This window comes from Peromyscus maniculatus, chromosome X (assembly GCF_049852395.1).
Source record: "Peromyscus maniculatus bairdii isolate BWxNUB_F1_BW_parent chromosome X, HU_Pman_BW_mat_3.1, whole genome shotgun sequence".
NCBI classification, from domain to species: Eukaryota; Metazoa; Chordata; class Mammalia; order Rodentia; family Cricetidae; genus Peromyscus; species Peromyscus maniculatus.
This window is the reverse complement of record NC_134875.1, coordinates 36,630,259-36,645,852: the sequence shown is the minus strand read 5'-3', so window position 1 is coordinate 36,645,852 and position 15,594 is coordinate 36,630,259. Positions and strand designations below refer to the sequence as shown.

The 15,594-nt window shown below is 41.5% G+C and overlaps 1 protein-coding gene across 1 annotated transcript in view; it reads left to right on the top strand.

Moving 5' to 3' along the window:
- Positions 1 to 15,594, top strand: part of LOC102912887 (uncharacterized) — a 102,318-nt gene that overhangs the window by 20,869 nt on the left and 65,855 nt on the right. The window lies entirely within an intron of this gene.

Sequence of the window (15,594 nt, the reverse complement as noted above, 5' to 3'; positions counted from 1 at the left end):
TAATACTGAAATATTGTTTTATGCTGTTCTGCTTTATTAAAAAGCTGGCTCTGGAGTTGGATTATGGCTCTCCTTTCCCAAATCCAAGCATGTGTCTAAAACCAAACAACATTTCCTCTCTGTCCTGAGTCAGAGAAGCTACCAGATTTTATGACAGGGGAAAGAGGGCAAAGCAAAACAGACAAAAAAACAGACTACTGGTTTCATTGAACTCTCTAAGACTTTTGCAAAAATATAAACTTTATCTCAATAATACCTAAATAATACCTTCAATTTAATAGTTTCTAAAACTAGGTGACCAGTCCCCAGCTACAATCTGGCCTGGAGCTCCCATCCAGACCAGATAGCTCTGTCTGGACCAAGAGTGCTGATAAGACCAAAAGCAAATCTACAAGGAGATGGGAAGACGTCCAGGTGGAAGCACATACAACAAAATAAAGAGCAATACAGCATCAACAGAACCTAGCCCTCCTCCAACAGCAAGACCTGAACATCACAAAATGGAAGAAACAGAAGAAAGCAACCTTAAGAATAACATCAGGAAGATGTTAGAGACCTCTAAAGAAGAAATCAAAAATGAAACTGAGGAAAAGACAAACAAAAAATGGGAAGAACACTATAAAAAACTAGAAGAAAAGACAAACAAAGCAGAAGAAAACAATAAATCTCTGAAAGTAAAGCATGAAAAAGCAGCAAAGCACATGAGGGAAACAGTCCTAGACCTGAAAAGGGAAATGAAAAAAATGAAGTAGACACAAATAGAGAGAAAGCTGGAAATACATTATCTGAGTAAACAAACAGGAACTACAGATGCAAGTATAACCAACAGAATACAAGAGATGGAAGAGAGAATCTCTGGCATTGAAGATACGGTAGAAGAAATAGATTCATCAGTCAAAGAAAACACTAAAGCAAACAAAGTCATGACCCAAATTGTCCAGGAAATTTGGGACACCTTGAAAAGACCAAACCTATGAATAACAGGGATACAGGAAGGAGAAGAATACCAACTCAAAGGCACAGAAAATATATTCAACAAGGTCATAGAAGAAAACTTTCCCAACTTAAAGAAGAAAATGCCTATGAAGATACAAGAAGCCTATAGAACACCAGACTAGACCCCCCCCCCAAAAAAAAGTCCCCTTGCCACATTAAACAACTAAACGTACAGAATAAAGATAGAATATTAAGAGCAGCAAAGGGAAAAGGCCAAGTGACTTATAAAGGCAAACCCATCAGAATAACAACGATTTCTCAATGGAGACTTTGAAAGCCAGAAGGACTTGGACAGACGTAATGCAGACTCTGAGACCATGGATACTAGCCTAGACTAATATATCCAGCAAAACTTTCAATCATCATAGATGGAGTGAACAAGACATTCCAAGACAAAGCCAGATTTAAATAATACTTATCCACAAACGCAGCCCTACAGAAAGAACTAGAAGGAAAATTCCAACATAAGGAAGTCAGATACATCCTCAAAAACACAGGCAACAGAAAACACCATAGCAGTAAACCCCAAAGAAGAGAAGTACACACACACTACCACCAAAAAAAAAATAAAACCAAAACAATTACAGGAATGAACAATCACTGGTCATTATTATACCTTAATATCAATGGACTTAATTCAACTATAAAAAGATACAGGCAAACAGAATGGATATGAAAGCAGGACCCATCTCTCTGCTGCATACAAGAAACACACCTCAAACTTAAAGACAGGCACTACCTAAGATCAAAGGCTGGGAAAAAAACTTTCCCATCAAATGGTCTTAAGAAGCAAGAGGGTGTAGCCATCCTAATATCCAGCAAAATAGACTTCAAACTAAAATCAATCAAAATAGATCAAGAAGGGCATTACATACTCATCACAGCAAAGATCCAACAAGATGAAGTTTCAATTCTGAACATTTATGCCCCAAACACAAGGGCACAGACATATGTAAAAGAAACATTACTAAACCTTAACTCACATATAAAACCCCACACATTAATAGTGGGAGACTTCAACACCCCACTTTCACCACTGGACAGATCTGACAAATCAAATCTTAACAGAGAAATAAATGACTTAACTGATGTTATGACTCAAATGGACTTAATATCTAAGGAATATTCCATCCTAACAAAAAAAAGAATATAACTTCTTCTCAGCACCCCATGGAACCTTCTCTAAAATCGACCACATACTTGGCCACAAAGCAAATCTCAACAGATACAAAACAATTGGAATAACCTCCTGCGTTCTATCAGACCACCACAGCTTAAAGTTAGATTTCAACAACAACAAAAACTACAGAAAGCCTACAATCTCATGGAAACTGAATAATATTGAGCTGAATAACCAATGGGTTAAGGAAGAAATAAAGAAAGAAATTAGAAAGTTCCTAGAGTTCAATGAAAATGAATATACCACATAACCAAACTTATGGGACACTATGAAAGCAGCGATAAGAGGGGAATTCATAGGACTAAATGCCTACATAAAGAAGTTGGAGAAATCTCTCACTAGTGACTTAACAGCACACCTGAAAGCTCTAGAACAGGAAGAAGCAAAGTCACCCAGGAAGAATATATGCCAGGAAATAATCAAATTGAGAGCTAAAATCAATAAAATAGAAACAAATTGAACAGTACAAAAAATTAATAAAACAAAGAGTTGGTTCTTTGAGAAAGTCAACAAGATAGAAAAGCCCTTATCCAAACTAACCAAAAGACAGACAGAGAGCATCCAAATCAACAAAATCAGAAATGAAAAGGGGGGCATGACAACAGACAATGAGGAAATCCAGAGAATCATCAGGTCATACTTCAAAAACCTCTACTCCATAAAACTGGAAAATCTAAAAGAAATGGATAATTTTCTGGATGGGTAAGATATACCTAAGTTAAATCAAGACCAAATAAACTATTTAAATAGTCCAATAACCCTTAAGGAAATAGAATCAGTAATTAAAATCTCCCAACCAAAAAACGTCCAGGACCAGAATGTTTCAATGCAGAATTCTACCAGATCTTCAAAGAAGAGTTAATACTAATAATACTCTTTAAATTGTTCCGCACTGTAGAAACAGAAGGAACATTACCAAACTCCTTCTATGAGGCTACAATTACCCTGATTCCTAAACCAAACAAAGATACAACAAAGAATGAGAACTACAGACCGATCTCCCTCATGAACTTTGATGCAAAAATACTCAATAACATACTGGCAAACTTACTCCAAGAACACATCAAAACAAATATCCACCATGATCAAGTAGGCTTCATCCTAGGGATCCAAGGGGGGTTCAACATACAAAAGTCCATCAATGTAATGCACCATATAAACAAACTGAAAGAAAAAAAGAAACACATGATCTTCTCAGTAGATGCAGAAAAGGCATTTTACAAAATCCAACACCCCTTCATGATAAAGGTCTTGGAAAGATCAGGAATACAGGGAACACACCTAAACATAATAAAGGCAATTTACAGCAAGCCAACAGCCAACATCAAATTAAATGGAGAGAAACTCAAAGCTATTACACTGAAATCAGGAATGAGGCAAGGCTGTCCACTCTCCCCATATTTATTCAATATAGTACTTGATGTTCTAGCTAGAGCAATAAGACAACATAAGGAGATTAAGGGGATACAAATTGGAAAGGAAGTAGTCAAGCTTTTGCTATTTGCAGATGACATGATAGTATACATGAGTGACCCCAAAATTTCAACCAAGCACTGATACAGCTTATAAACACCATCAGCAATATAACAGGATACAAGATCAACTGAAAAAAATCAGTAGTCGTCCTATATACAATTGACAAACAGGCTGAGAATGAAATCAGAGATACATTACCTTTTACAATAGCCACAAATGTTATAAAATACCTTGGGGTAACTCTAACTAAGCAAGTGAAGGACCTATATGACAAGAACTTTAAGTCCCTGAAAAAAGAAATTGAAGAAGATGTCAGAAAATGGAAAGATCTCCCATGTTCATGGATAGGCAGGATTAACATAGTAAAAATGACAATCTTACCAAAAACAATCTACAGATTCAATACAATCCCCATCAACATACCAACACAATTTTTCACAGACCTAGAAAGAATAATACCCAACCTCAGATGGAAAAACAAAAAACCCAGGAAAGCCAAAAAAATCCTGTACAATAAAATAACTCTGGAGGCATCACGATCACTGACCTCAAACTCTACTATAGAGCTACAGTAATAAAAACAGCTTGGTCCTGGCATAAAAACAGACATGTGGACCAATGGAATTGAATTGAAAACCCTGACATTAGTCTGAACAGCTATGAACATATAACTTTGACAAAGAAGACAAAACTCTACAATGGAAAAAAAGAAAGCATCTTCAACAAATGGTGCTGGCATAACTGGATGTCAACATGTCAAAGGCTACAAATAGAATCATATGATCCATATCTGTCACCGTGCATAAAACTTACATCCAAGTGGATCAAAGAACTCAACATAAATCCAGTTACTCTCAACTTGATAGAAGAGAAATTAGGAAGTAGTCCTAAACACATTGGCATGGGAGATCACTTCTTAAATAACACCAGTAGCATAGACACTGAGAAAAAGAATCAATCAATGGGACCTCTTGAAACTGAGAAGTTTTTGTAGAGCAAAGGACATCGTCAACAAGACAAAGCGACAGCCTAGAGAGCAGGAAAAGGTCTTCTCCAACCCCACATCTGACAGAGGGCTGATATCTAGAATATATAAAGAACTCAAGAAATTGGACATCAAAATGCCCAACATTCCAATTACGAAATGGGCTAGAGCTTAAAATAGAACTCTCAACAGAGGAAGCTCAAATGGCTGAAAGACATTTAAGGAATTGCTCAACATCCCTAATCATCAGGGAAATGCAAATCAAAATGGCTCTGAGACACAACCTTAGGCCTGTCAGAATGACTAAGATCAAAAACATGGAAGACAGCTTATGCTGGAGAGGATGTGGAGTAAGGGGAACTGTCCTCCGTGTTGGTGGGAATGCAAGCTTGTACATCCACTTTGGAAAACAATATGGCGCTTTCTTAGAAAATTGGGAATCAATCTCTCCCAAGACCCAGCTATACCACTCTTGGGCATATACCCAAGGAATGCTCAATCATAACACAAGGGCACATGCTCAGCTATGTTTATAACAGCATTGTTTGTAATAGCCAGAATGTGGAAACAACCTAGATGCCCTTCAACTGAAGAATGGATAAATAAAATGTGGTATATATATACAATGGCGTACTACTCAGCAGAGAAAAACAATGACATTATGAGGTTTGCAGTCAAATGGATGGATCTCGAAAAAAATCATTCTGAGTGAGGTAACCCAGACTCAGAAAGACAAACATTGTATGTACTCACTCATAGAGGATACTAGATGTAAAACAATGGAAGACTAGACTGCTACTCACAACTCAAGGGAGGCTCCCTAGAAATCAGGACCCCAAGAAAGACACATGGGTCACCGAATGACAGAGAAATGGATGAGATCTACATGAGCAAACTGGATGTGTGTGTGTGTGTGGGGGGGGTAATGAAGGGCAAAGTTCACGGGAAAGAGAGCTTACGGGAGCAGGAGATCCCAGCTCGATCAAGAACAGAGAGGGAGAACAAGGAAAAAAGAGACCATGATAAATGAAAACCCAATGGGAATAGGAAGAAGCAAAGTGCTAGAGAGGTCCCCAGAAATCCACAAATATATCTTCACAATAGACTACTGGCAATGGTTGAGAGAAAGCCCGAACTGACCTACTCTGGTGATAGGATGGCCAAACAACCTAATGTCCTGCTGGAAATCTCAGCCAATGACTGAGGGAAGCAGATTTAGAGATCAAAGGACATGCCCCAGGAGGAGTTCCAGGAATCCAATTGGAGAGAGAGAAGGGATTGTATGTGTGAGAATAGTTGAGACCAAGATTGGAAAAAGCACAGGGACAAAGAGCCAAACTAGTGGAAACACATGAACTTTGAACCAATAGCTGAGGAGCCCCCAAGTGGATCAAGCCCTCTGGATAAGTGAGACAGTTGTTTAGTTTGAACTGTTTGGGAGGATCCCAGGCAGTATGACCGGGACCAGTCCTCAGTGCATGAGCTGGCTGTTTGGAACCTGGGGCCTATGCAGGGACACTTCGCTCAGTCTGGGAGGAGGGGGCTGGACCTGCCTGGACTGAATCTATCAGGTAGAGCTGAATCCAGAGAGGAATCCTTGCCCTGGAGGAGATGGGAATGGGGTGTGGGTTGGGGTATGGCAGGGTTGGGGAGAGGCGGGACAGGGGAATCCGTGGCTGATATATAAAATAAATCAAATTATAAAATTGAAAAAATAAATAAACATGTCAATTTCTAAAAAAACAGCTAGTAAAACTATTCAGTACATTTTCTGTATTTTAAGATTTTTAATTTTATTGAGTGTGGTTAAAGATCTACAATGAAATCTACAATAAAATGGTCAACTTAAAAATTTATGACAAAAAGACTTAATAATTAAAAATATGTGTGTGAGTATCCTTAATTTAGTACAATATATTCAATACTTGTTAGAAAAAAAGGATTAAGAAACGCTAACAGCCATGTAATATTACCATCATCTTGGTCAAGTTGTCTTCTAACAATAGACTTAAAGATGCATTTTATTGTGCTAAAAACATCTCTTTCTTTTATATATACAAAATTTCAGCCCTCTGGGAAAAGGTGTTCATATGTTTGATTTTGTATCTTTCGAGTCCTCAAGCTTTTACTATGAGTCAAAGGCATGAGTCTACTACTTTTTTTACAGTTCAGATTTCTGTACATATTAGAAACAACATTAATAGTAATGTATCTAAAATTTCATCTGTTGTAAATTATAAAAATCCATATAAGCTATAAAAAGACATAACTTGTATCCACATGTAACACATCAAATGGACTCCAGATAGGTACTCCTGTCAATCAATAGCCTAAGCTTTCCTACCTGCTGCTTATTACTGAGGGGAAAGTTCACATCTAAGATTCTCCTTCAATTCCTAAACTTTAACTTCTGTCCCCAGTCTACATCTGTACCACCAGATTTCCACTCAGCCAACAGACATCAGGAATCGGCTGCAGACAACAAACTGCTTCAAAGGCCATGAGCCCTGGACTTGCTGAAAGCTTATGTGAACCAGTCCAGCCAATGTGATTTCTCCCTGTCTCCACAGCAAACCAGATGCTTCTGATGAATGCTGCCCACTTCCTGAATGCCTCATATTGGTCTTTGATTTGCTTTACAGCCTTCAGGGTTCCTGAACAGAACATCCTAATATCAACTGAGAAGCAGTTACAGAAGAGAATTTAGTTCCTCACCCTTTGTCCTCAACCAAAGGCTGGAATACTTGTCTAAAGGAAACTGGTTTCCCTCTATCAAAATCTTTAGAAATAACAGGTATCCATCACAGAGTCAGATATTTGACTCATGAAACTACTCAAGGGGGGAATGTAATGGTTATCATTACATTGAAAGTTTAGACTTACTATGCTTGAGAGACCCAAAACAAAAATGCCTCCAACATGCAAGCTCCTAGCTTGTACAAGCTGTGTCCTAGCAGCTCCTTCTTCCCCCGTTTGTCCAAGACACTTAAACTGACTGATCCTGTAAAATCTGCTGTTCTAGCAAGCCAATAGATCATAGGAATAACTACTATTTCTGTTTTTGTAATCCAACGTGCTTACTCTGCTCAATGACCGGGACAACTGCAAGACATATATGTTAAAATTAGACCATGCTTACATGTAGACAGAATACATGTAATCTTGTGGTTTTGATTTTATAAGCCTTGGATTAATATGACCAGGGGCTACAACTTGGGAGGGATCTCAGTTTCAGTCTTGGTGTCATGAGCATCTGGCACAAGTTCTTATTTAATACAGCCTGTGCTAATTTAAATTTATTCATGGTCACAGTGAATCTCTGAGTGACCCCTGACCCACAACATTTTGTTCTATTCTAACATGTCAGTTTTTTGTTTTACATATGTATCTATGTATGTATGTATCTATGTATGTGTGTATTTATTTATTTATTTTGGGTTTTTCAAGACAGGGTTAGTTTGTGTAGCCCTGGCATTCTTGGAACTCACACTGTAGACCAGGCTGGCCTCGAACTCACAGAGATCTGCCTGACTCTGCCTCCCGAGGGCTAGGATTAAAGACATGTACCATAACAGCTTGGCTATAGCTATTTTATTATCATTCCTTAGATGCCTGTATGTATACACACACACACACACACACACACACACACACACACACGCACGCACGCACGCACTCACGCATGCACGCACACACCCACAAACACACTCTTTATTCTTTGTGAATTTCACATCATGCGCCCCCAATCTGCTCATTTCCCAGTCCTTCCATATCTTCCCTTCACACTTGCAGCATACCTCCCCCATAATAAAGTTAAAAAATATACCAAACTAAACCAACCAACCAACTAACCAACCAAACAAACAAACAAAAAAGCCTACTTCACTCCTCTGTCTCTCCTGCCTCAACATCTCTTCATTCATTTGAGTGGAACTGGGATCCTCAGTTTGTCCTGCAGTGTACCCTTTTGTTCAATCAGCCCCACCCAAAAATAAAAATTGCAATGAGTCATTGGTCTGGATCAAGGCCTCTGGTTTCTGGTCCACCGTCATCACTTGACCCTCACTGAAACTCCTCTCTGTTATCCCTCGGCTGCCCCTAGTCATGGAGATCTGCAGAACCAGTCCCTTCACATGCTCCAGCAGGTCCGAGATTGGGTAGATGTTAGGGTGGGCCAATCCAAGCACCGGGATATGGACCTGGGTGGTAGTTGAGCTGGTCAGTCCTGGATAGTAGAGCTGCACCCCTCGGGTGAGCGGTGGAATCAGCTCTCTTATGCTCATGGCATCAGGGCCAGCTCTCTCATGCCTATGTTGAGGGGTGGGGCCAACTCTCCTAAGTATAGGGGGCCAGCTCTCCATGCCCGAGCCATTGGGACCAGCTCTCCTGTGAGGGTCAGGGTCAGCACTCTTGCTGCAGTGCCTAGTGGGGAACAGGGCCAGCTTTGCTAGGGCCCACACAGGGCAGGGCTGGCTCAGCTCTGCCCTTGGATTTCATCATGCATGCCCCCTATGGTTACATGGGCCATAGATGTCAACACAGACCCCAGTGGCAGCAGGACCACAGATCCAGAGGTGGCCATCCAGAGCATCTCGGGCCCAGATGTTACCATGTCCCCTGTGGCAGCTCAGGTCACTCAGAGCAGTTCGGCCCCAGTAGCAAGTAGCATGGCTCTCAGACACCAACATGGTCTGAGGTGGCTAACCAGACCCTGGGCATCTGCATGGCCCATGGTGACAACAGATGCCACGGACATCAACTCAGACCCTCGTGCTGTGGTGCCATGGACCCAGAGATGGCCCTAGACGGCAGCTTGGGCCCTGACATACCATGGCCCCAGGTGGTGGCACAGGCCAACCAGATCAGTAGCATGGCTGAGGGACACCAACATGGTCTCAGGTGGCAAACCAGACCTAGGACATCTTCTTGTCCCTTGGTGGTAACAGGAGGCATGGATATCAACTCTGACCATGGCTGCTATAGGGACATGGACCTAGAAATGGCCCTCAGCATCTACTTGGGACCGGATAACACCTAGGCCCTAGGTGATAGCATAGGCTATTCAGATCAGCAAGGCTCTGGAGATTTGGACAACAACAAGTCCACAGGTTGTGCCACAGACCCTGGGCATCCATGTGGTTTTGGTGACAACACAGGACACAGACTTTAACACAGTCACTGGATGCAGTAGGACATGGACCCAGACATTGTCCTAGGCAGCAACATGGTCTGGATGTCACCAAGGCCCTGGGTAGCAGCACAGGCACTCAGATTGTCATGGCCCCAGAGGCAGCATGATCCAGGGACACCAACACAGTCCCAGGTGACAGCCCAGACCCCAGACATATGCATCGCTTTCAATGGTAGCAGGAGCCATGGACATCAACATATAGACCCCAGCTGCAGTAAGGCCATGGACCCAGACATGACGCCTCCCGCAACCCAGGCATGTGAATCATCACTTCCATGGGTGACAAGCAGGCCATCTACCTCAGCGGATCCTCACTACCTTTGCTTCTTCTGTTCCACATCTTTCTACAGCACATGAACCATTCTGCCTCTCTTTTTCTCCCATTTCTCCACCACACATTTCCTCATTATAATGGCACCCCCACTCCCGTTAACTTCTTTAGGCAGTCAGATCTTGAGGACTCAGGATGGGCTGTGAGTGGATTCCACCCACCTGAGCTGTTTTCTAATGACAGACAGAAAGGTAGATATGTCCAGATGGAAGGGTAAATGAGAAAGAATTGGGAGGAGTAGGGGGAAGGGAAACTATAATCGGGATATATTATTGACAAAAAAGTCTATTTTCATTAAAGGATAAAAGAAAGAATTGTTGTGACCCCTCCCCAAGTAAAAAGTAATCATCACCATCAATACTTTCTGTGCCCACCTTCTCCTTAGATTCCTTATTTGCAGGGTTACTATTGCTCAAAGGATCAAGTGAGCCTGAATCAAGAAGGCTTAAGTGATCCACTGTTTCACAACTAACATGTAAAGGGAATAGTGATCTGTGCAAGCAATACTCATGACTTAGAAATGCCACCCCCCAAAACCCAGAACTTGTCATTTTGTTTAAATGGCATTTCCTGAAGAGTGTACATCCATATCCTACAAAACCCCAGAAAGCATATGAAATTAAATAACTTGGAAATTCATGATTTTATTGTTAACATGAGTGCTGAATTTTAGTTAAGCTGTACATTTAGTACACGTGTCTCCAAATTCCCCTCTTGCTCCTGAACATAGATTGCACTCTAGCAATTTTCATCCCTTTCCCTAAGGAGAAGGACCTTTTCAATACGAGGAGGTATGCTCTGTAATACTACAGGCCTCTCTCTCTTCCTCTCTTCTGCACTCCGATGGATGAACCATGTCTGAAATCAGAGGAAGACAGGATTGGATTTAGCATAGATGACGAGACTACTGGTGAGGAGGTTACCCAACAAAGTGTAAATCCTTAACACTGGTGAACTTTACACTAGTGAGTATTTTGGCACACTACACGCATGTCTCTATATTTTACAGAAATTAAAATATGACAGGAAACTCGTGGTGTTGACTATGTACACTTGTTTCGGGTCAACACTACACACTAATACTGACTTTTACACCTACACAAGGCACCCTCCTGTACCCACCACCGAGGGAGAAGACAGCAGTGGCTTAGGGAGGGATGATAGGAAACCAGGGCCTGGAAGAACAAAAGGACACCTCAATCTGTGACAACAGGGAGGTTGGGGATAGCTCCTGGTGCCAGACACATACCTGGCCAGCGCATCTGTGTACTGGGTTTCTTGAACATTTTTTCCATTTCCTCGACCTGCCCCAGTGCCAACTGCAATGTGGTCCGCAGCTGCCTTCGTGAGGAATGGCGCCTTGGATCTGAATCACAGGCTCGACTGAGGGCCTTGGCTCCTCCTGGTGAAGCTTCAAGGAAGAGGAGTTCGGGTCCCTACTGTTCTCCTCAGAGTCGTTTTGGCCCTCACAGACCTGGCAGCTCCCGTTATTTAGTGCCATTACGCAGCCCAGGTCACCTCCACTAGGGTTGCCACCCACCATCGCCAAGGCAGCCTCTAAGGTGGGGACCTTAGCTATCTCCTCACCATTCTCATTCCTTACAACGTACATATATTGCCAATAGAGCTTGCAGGCCATAACTAGTAGTGGGCCGAAGCCACAGAGAGAAGTGGGGCCCCAGGAATGCCCACACTCAAGGCCTATTGTTCGGTCAGTCTCTGCTACTGACGGGGCGTCAAGAGAAGGCCTGAGGAAAGGGTGACGTCAATGTGTCCTTCTGCGCATGCTCCACACTTCTCCATGTTCCTCACGGTTGACGTCAACACGCTCCTCTCCAGATGGGCGCCATAGGCTTTTCCCTCCCTGACTGACTGCTCTGGGCTTTATGACCTCTTGCTGAGGTAAGTGGTATTTGTTTTGATGCACAAATGGTGGGTGTGGCCCAAAGATCAGGAACTGAGGGAGCCACTGTGAACAGGCATGTGAAAGGTCGTGTGAAGTTAAACCTTGCTTCCAGGGCATGTAGAATGAGTTTTAGCTTGCATTTGCATGCATGTGCATGCTGCCTGTTCCTCCTAGGTTGTAGAGTTGACACTGAAGGATGAATTGTGTAGCATTGCAAGATAATTGGGGGAGAGAGTATGGGAGAACGGTGGGAACAGACACTGACCACAGGACCCTTGCGTGAACATGTAGAAAGTTTCTGTGGACCTCACCCTCCACCTACCACTGCTGCTCAGAGAATGGCATTAGAACTAAGCTGACAAGATCAGATTAGTGGCTAATAGTTCAAGAGTGTCTGTTAGTACACTGAATGCTAGCTAGCCATTCTTCTTCATGCTCAACATCAAGATCTTGGAACTGGGTTTGAATATAATTCTAGTTAATGGCACTGTTGACAACCAAACAGAGGTCCCTCCCTCCCCTAAAAAGAGAAATGATCTGCTAAGAAATATTTACCCCCGATTATACAAGCTTCATAATATCTGTTAAATTCCCCATGTAATATTTGCCTCAGTTCTTATCACTGAGGATGTTGATGCAGTCCCTTAATCTGAGTTTCTAATTTTCTTATCTTTGTCGTTTGATTAGTCTGCCTACTCATACTATTCAAAGAACCAACTTCTGGTTACATTGATTCTTTATTGTTATTTTTGTTTCCATTTAAACAATCCCTGTGTTGATCTTGATTTCTTTTCATCTCCTGATTTGGGGTTGGGCTTATCCTTCATTTTCGAGGGCTCTCATGTGTATCATTTATTTGCACTCTCTGGCTATTTGGTTGTTGTGTTTTGGGACAGGGTTTCTCTGTGTAATAGTCCTGGCTGTCTGGGAAGTCACTTTGTAGACAAGGCTGACCACAAACTCACAGAGATTGCTCTGCCTCTGTCTCCTGGGTGTTGGGAATAAAAGGGTGCGCCACCACCTCTGTAGTTTCATTCCATTGTGATCAGGTAAACTACAAGGAATTGCTTTCCTGTAGTTGTTGAGACTTGCTTTGTCTCAGAATATGTCATCTATTTTGGAGAAAGTTCCATGGGAAAAATGTGTATTCTGCAGAGTTTGGATGGAATAGTCTATAGATGTCTGTTAAGTCCATTTGATTTATAATATCTTTTAATTTGCATATTTCTGTTTATTTTTCGTTAGGGAGACATATCAATTGGTGAGAGTTAGGTATTAAAGTCACCCACTAGTATTGGGCTAGAGTTAATCTGGCTTGAATCTAATATTATTTGTTAGGAAATCAGGTGCACCTACTTGAGGCATACTTTTAGTATCATTTTAAAGTCCTCTTACATTCCGTTAGTCCATATGTAGTGACTCTCTTTATATTTTCTCACTAGTTTTGGAGGGAAGTGTCTTTCTTTAGCTATTGGAACAGTGTCACCTGCCTGTTTCCTAGTCCCATTTACTTGGATTTTTTCCATTCTTTCACCCTAAGGTGACATCTGTCTTTTATTGTGACATCTGCTTCTTGGAGGCAGCAAGTAGATGTTTCCTGTCACTTGATGCAATCTACTAGTTTGTGCTCATTTTCCTGATGATTTATTTTTATTTTCAATTGTGTGTGCCCATGCCTATATGTAGGTCTGTGCATGTGATTGCAGGTGTTCAAAGAGCCCTGTAGTTTGGTTGTGGAATTGAGACCATTAGTACTCAGTTATTGTTGAAAAGTAGGTGTTAATTCCTGTGATTTGTTGATTTTGTAGGTTTTTTTCTTTTCCCCTCTTGCTTAACTATTATCCTAGTGTGGTTTATTCTTTGCTGTGGATTTGTGGAGCAATTTGGTTTCCTCTTCAGTCCAAAAGATTCCTGTAAGTATTTTCTATGGAGCTAGCTTAGTGCTCATGCATTCCTTTAGCCTGTTTTTTAAAACCATGGAGTGTGTTTATTTTCCTTTCAGTTACAACAGACAGGATTGCTAGCTATAGTCGTCTGGGTTAACATTTGTGTCAGAATTGAAATTCATCTGCCCGCGCCTCCTGCCTGTAAAGTTGCAGCTGAATAATCGGCTGCCATTCTGCCAGTCTGCTCTATGGGGCATGGTATGTCTGGCTGCTGCTGAGATGCTGTCTTTGTTCTGTGTCTTTAATGTTCTAATTGTGAGGAGAGCCAATTCTTCCCTGGTCTGTCTCTTGGTGTTCTAAGCACTTCACATCTGGATTGACCTTGCTTTTTCCAGCTCTGAGAAGTTTTCTGTTATGAGTTTTTTTAAAACATATTTTGCACCTTTAGAACTTGATTCTTCTCCTTCTTCTATGCTGTCGTCATGGATCTCTCAGGATGTTTTGTGTTCTTGCAGCCAAGAAGAGTTGTACAGGTTACACTATGAAATCAGGAATCCAACTGATGCCTTCTTTGTCTTGTTTTGATTGTTCCAGCAACTTAACTGTATGTAATTTCTCAACCATGTTTACATTTTCCCAGAAATCATTTTGTGATTAACTTTATTCTGTATGTCTTTTCCTTCTTGTTCTTTGCTTCTGATTCTTAACTATTTATGGCTGATTTAAGTTTGTATTTTCACTCCGTTTTAGAATGGAAGCAGCATGATATAACACACTTTTTATTTATAGTGAGCTGGTTCATTCATGTAGATTTCCTGGTCTTCCCTCCAGTGCCAGAAATCACACCCAGGCCCTTGTGTGTGCTGGGCAAAGGCATTCCCACTGGACCCCAACCTCAGCCTATGGATTCTGAACCCTAGTGAGGTACTGTGTGTCCTGTGTGGATAATGCAGCCTGGGAGGGATTCTGATTATTTTCTTTATTTTTTCTTCTGTATAGTGCTTGGAATTGGACCCACAAGCTCAAGTTTATATAACATTTAGTTTATAAATGACCAATATTCCCACTCTAGCCTAGAAAATCTGAGCATTTGTGTTTATATGCAGGGATTGTTTGGGTACTGGGGTGATAATTGCTTAATCAATGTGCTCCAGGAGTGACTATGAAGAGAAAGAAAAATGGTTCTTATAACGCATTTTTATTTTTATTTATGTGTCTATGTGTATTTTTATGAATGTGTGCCATGTGTGTGAAGGTACCTGCAGAGACAAGAGAGCATGGATTCTGTGGAGCATAGGTAGTTGTGTGCTGGCAGCTGAACTTGCAGCCTTTGGAAGAGCAGCATGCACTCTTAACTGCTGAGCCATCTCTCCAGTTGTTATTTTTTTATTTTTTTTTGCTTGTTGTCTTTTTTGAGATGGGGTTTCTCTGTGTAGTTCTGTAGATCTCACTGCAGCCCAAGCTAGCCATGAACTCACAGATTTCTGCCTGCATTTGCCTCCCAAGTTATGGGATTAAAGTTGCACACCACCACCTCCGGCCAGTGCTGACTTTTAAATGTATTTCCACTTTTGCATTTATTCTTTTGGTGGAGGACTCTGCAGTGCTTGTATGGGAGTGAGAGGACAGCATGCAGGTGTTCT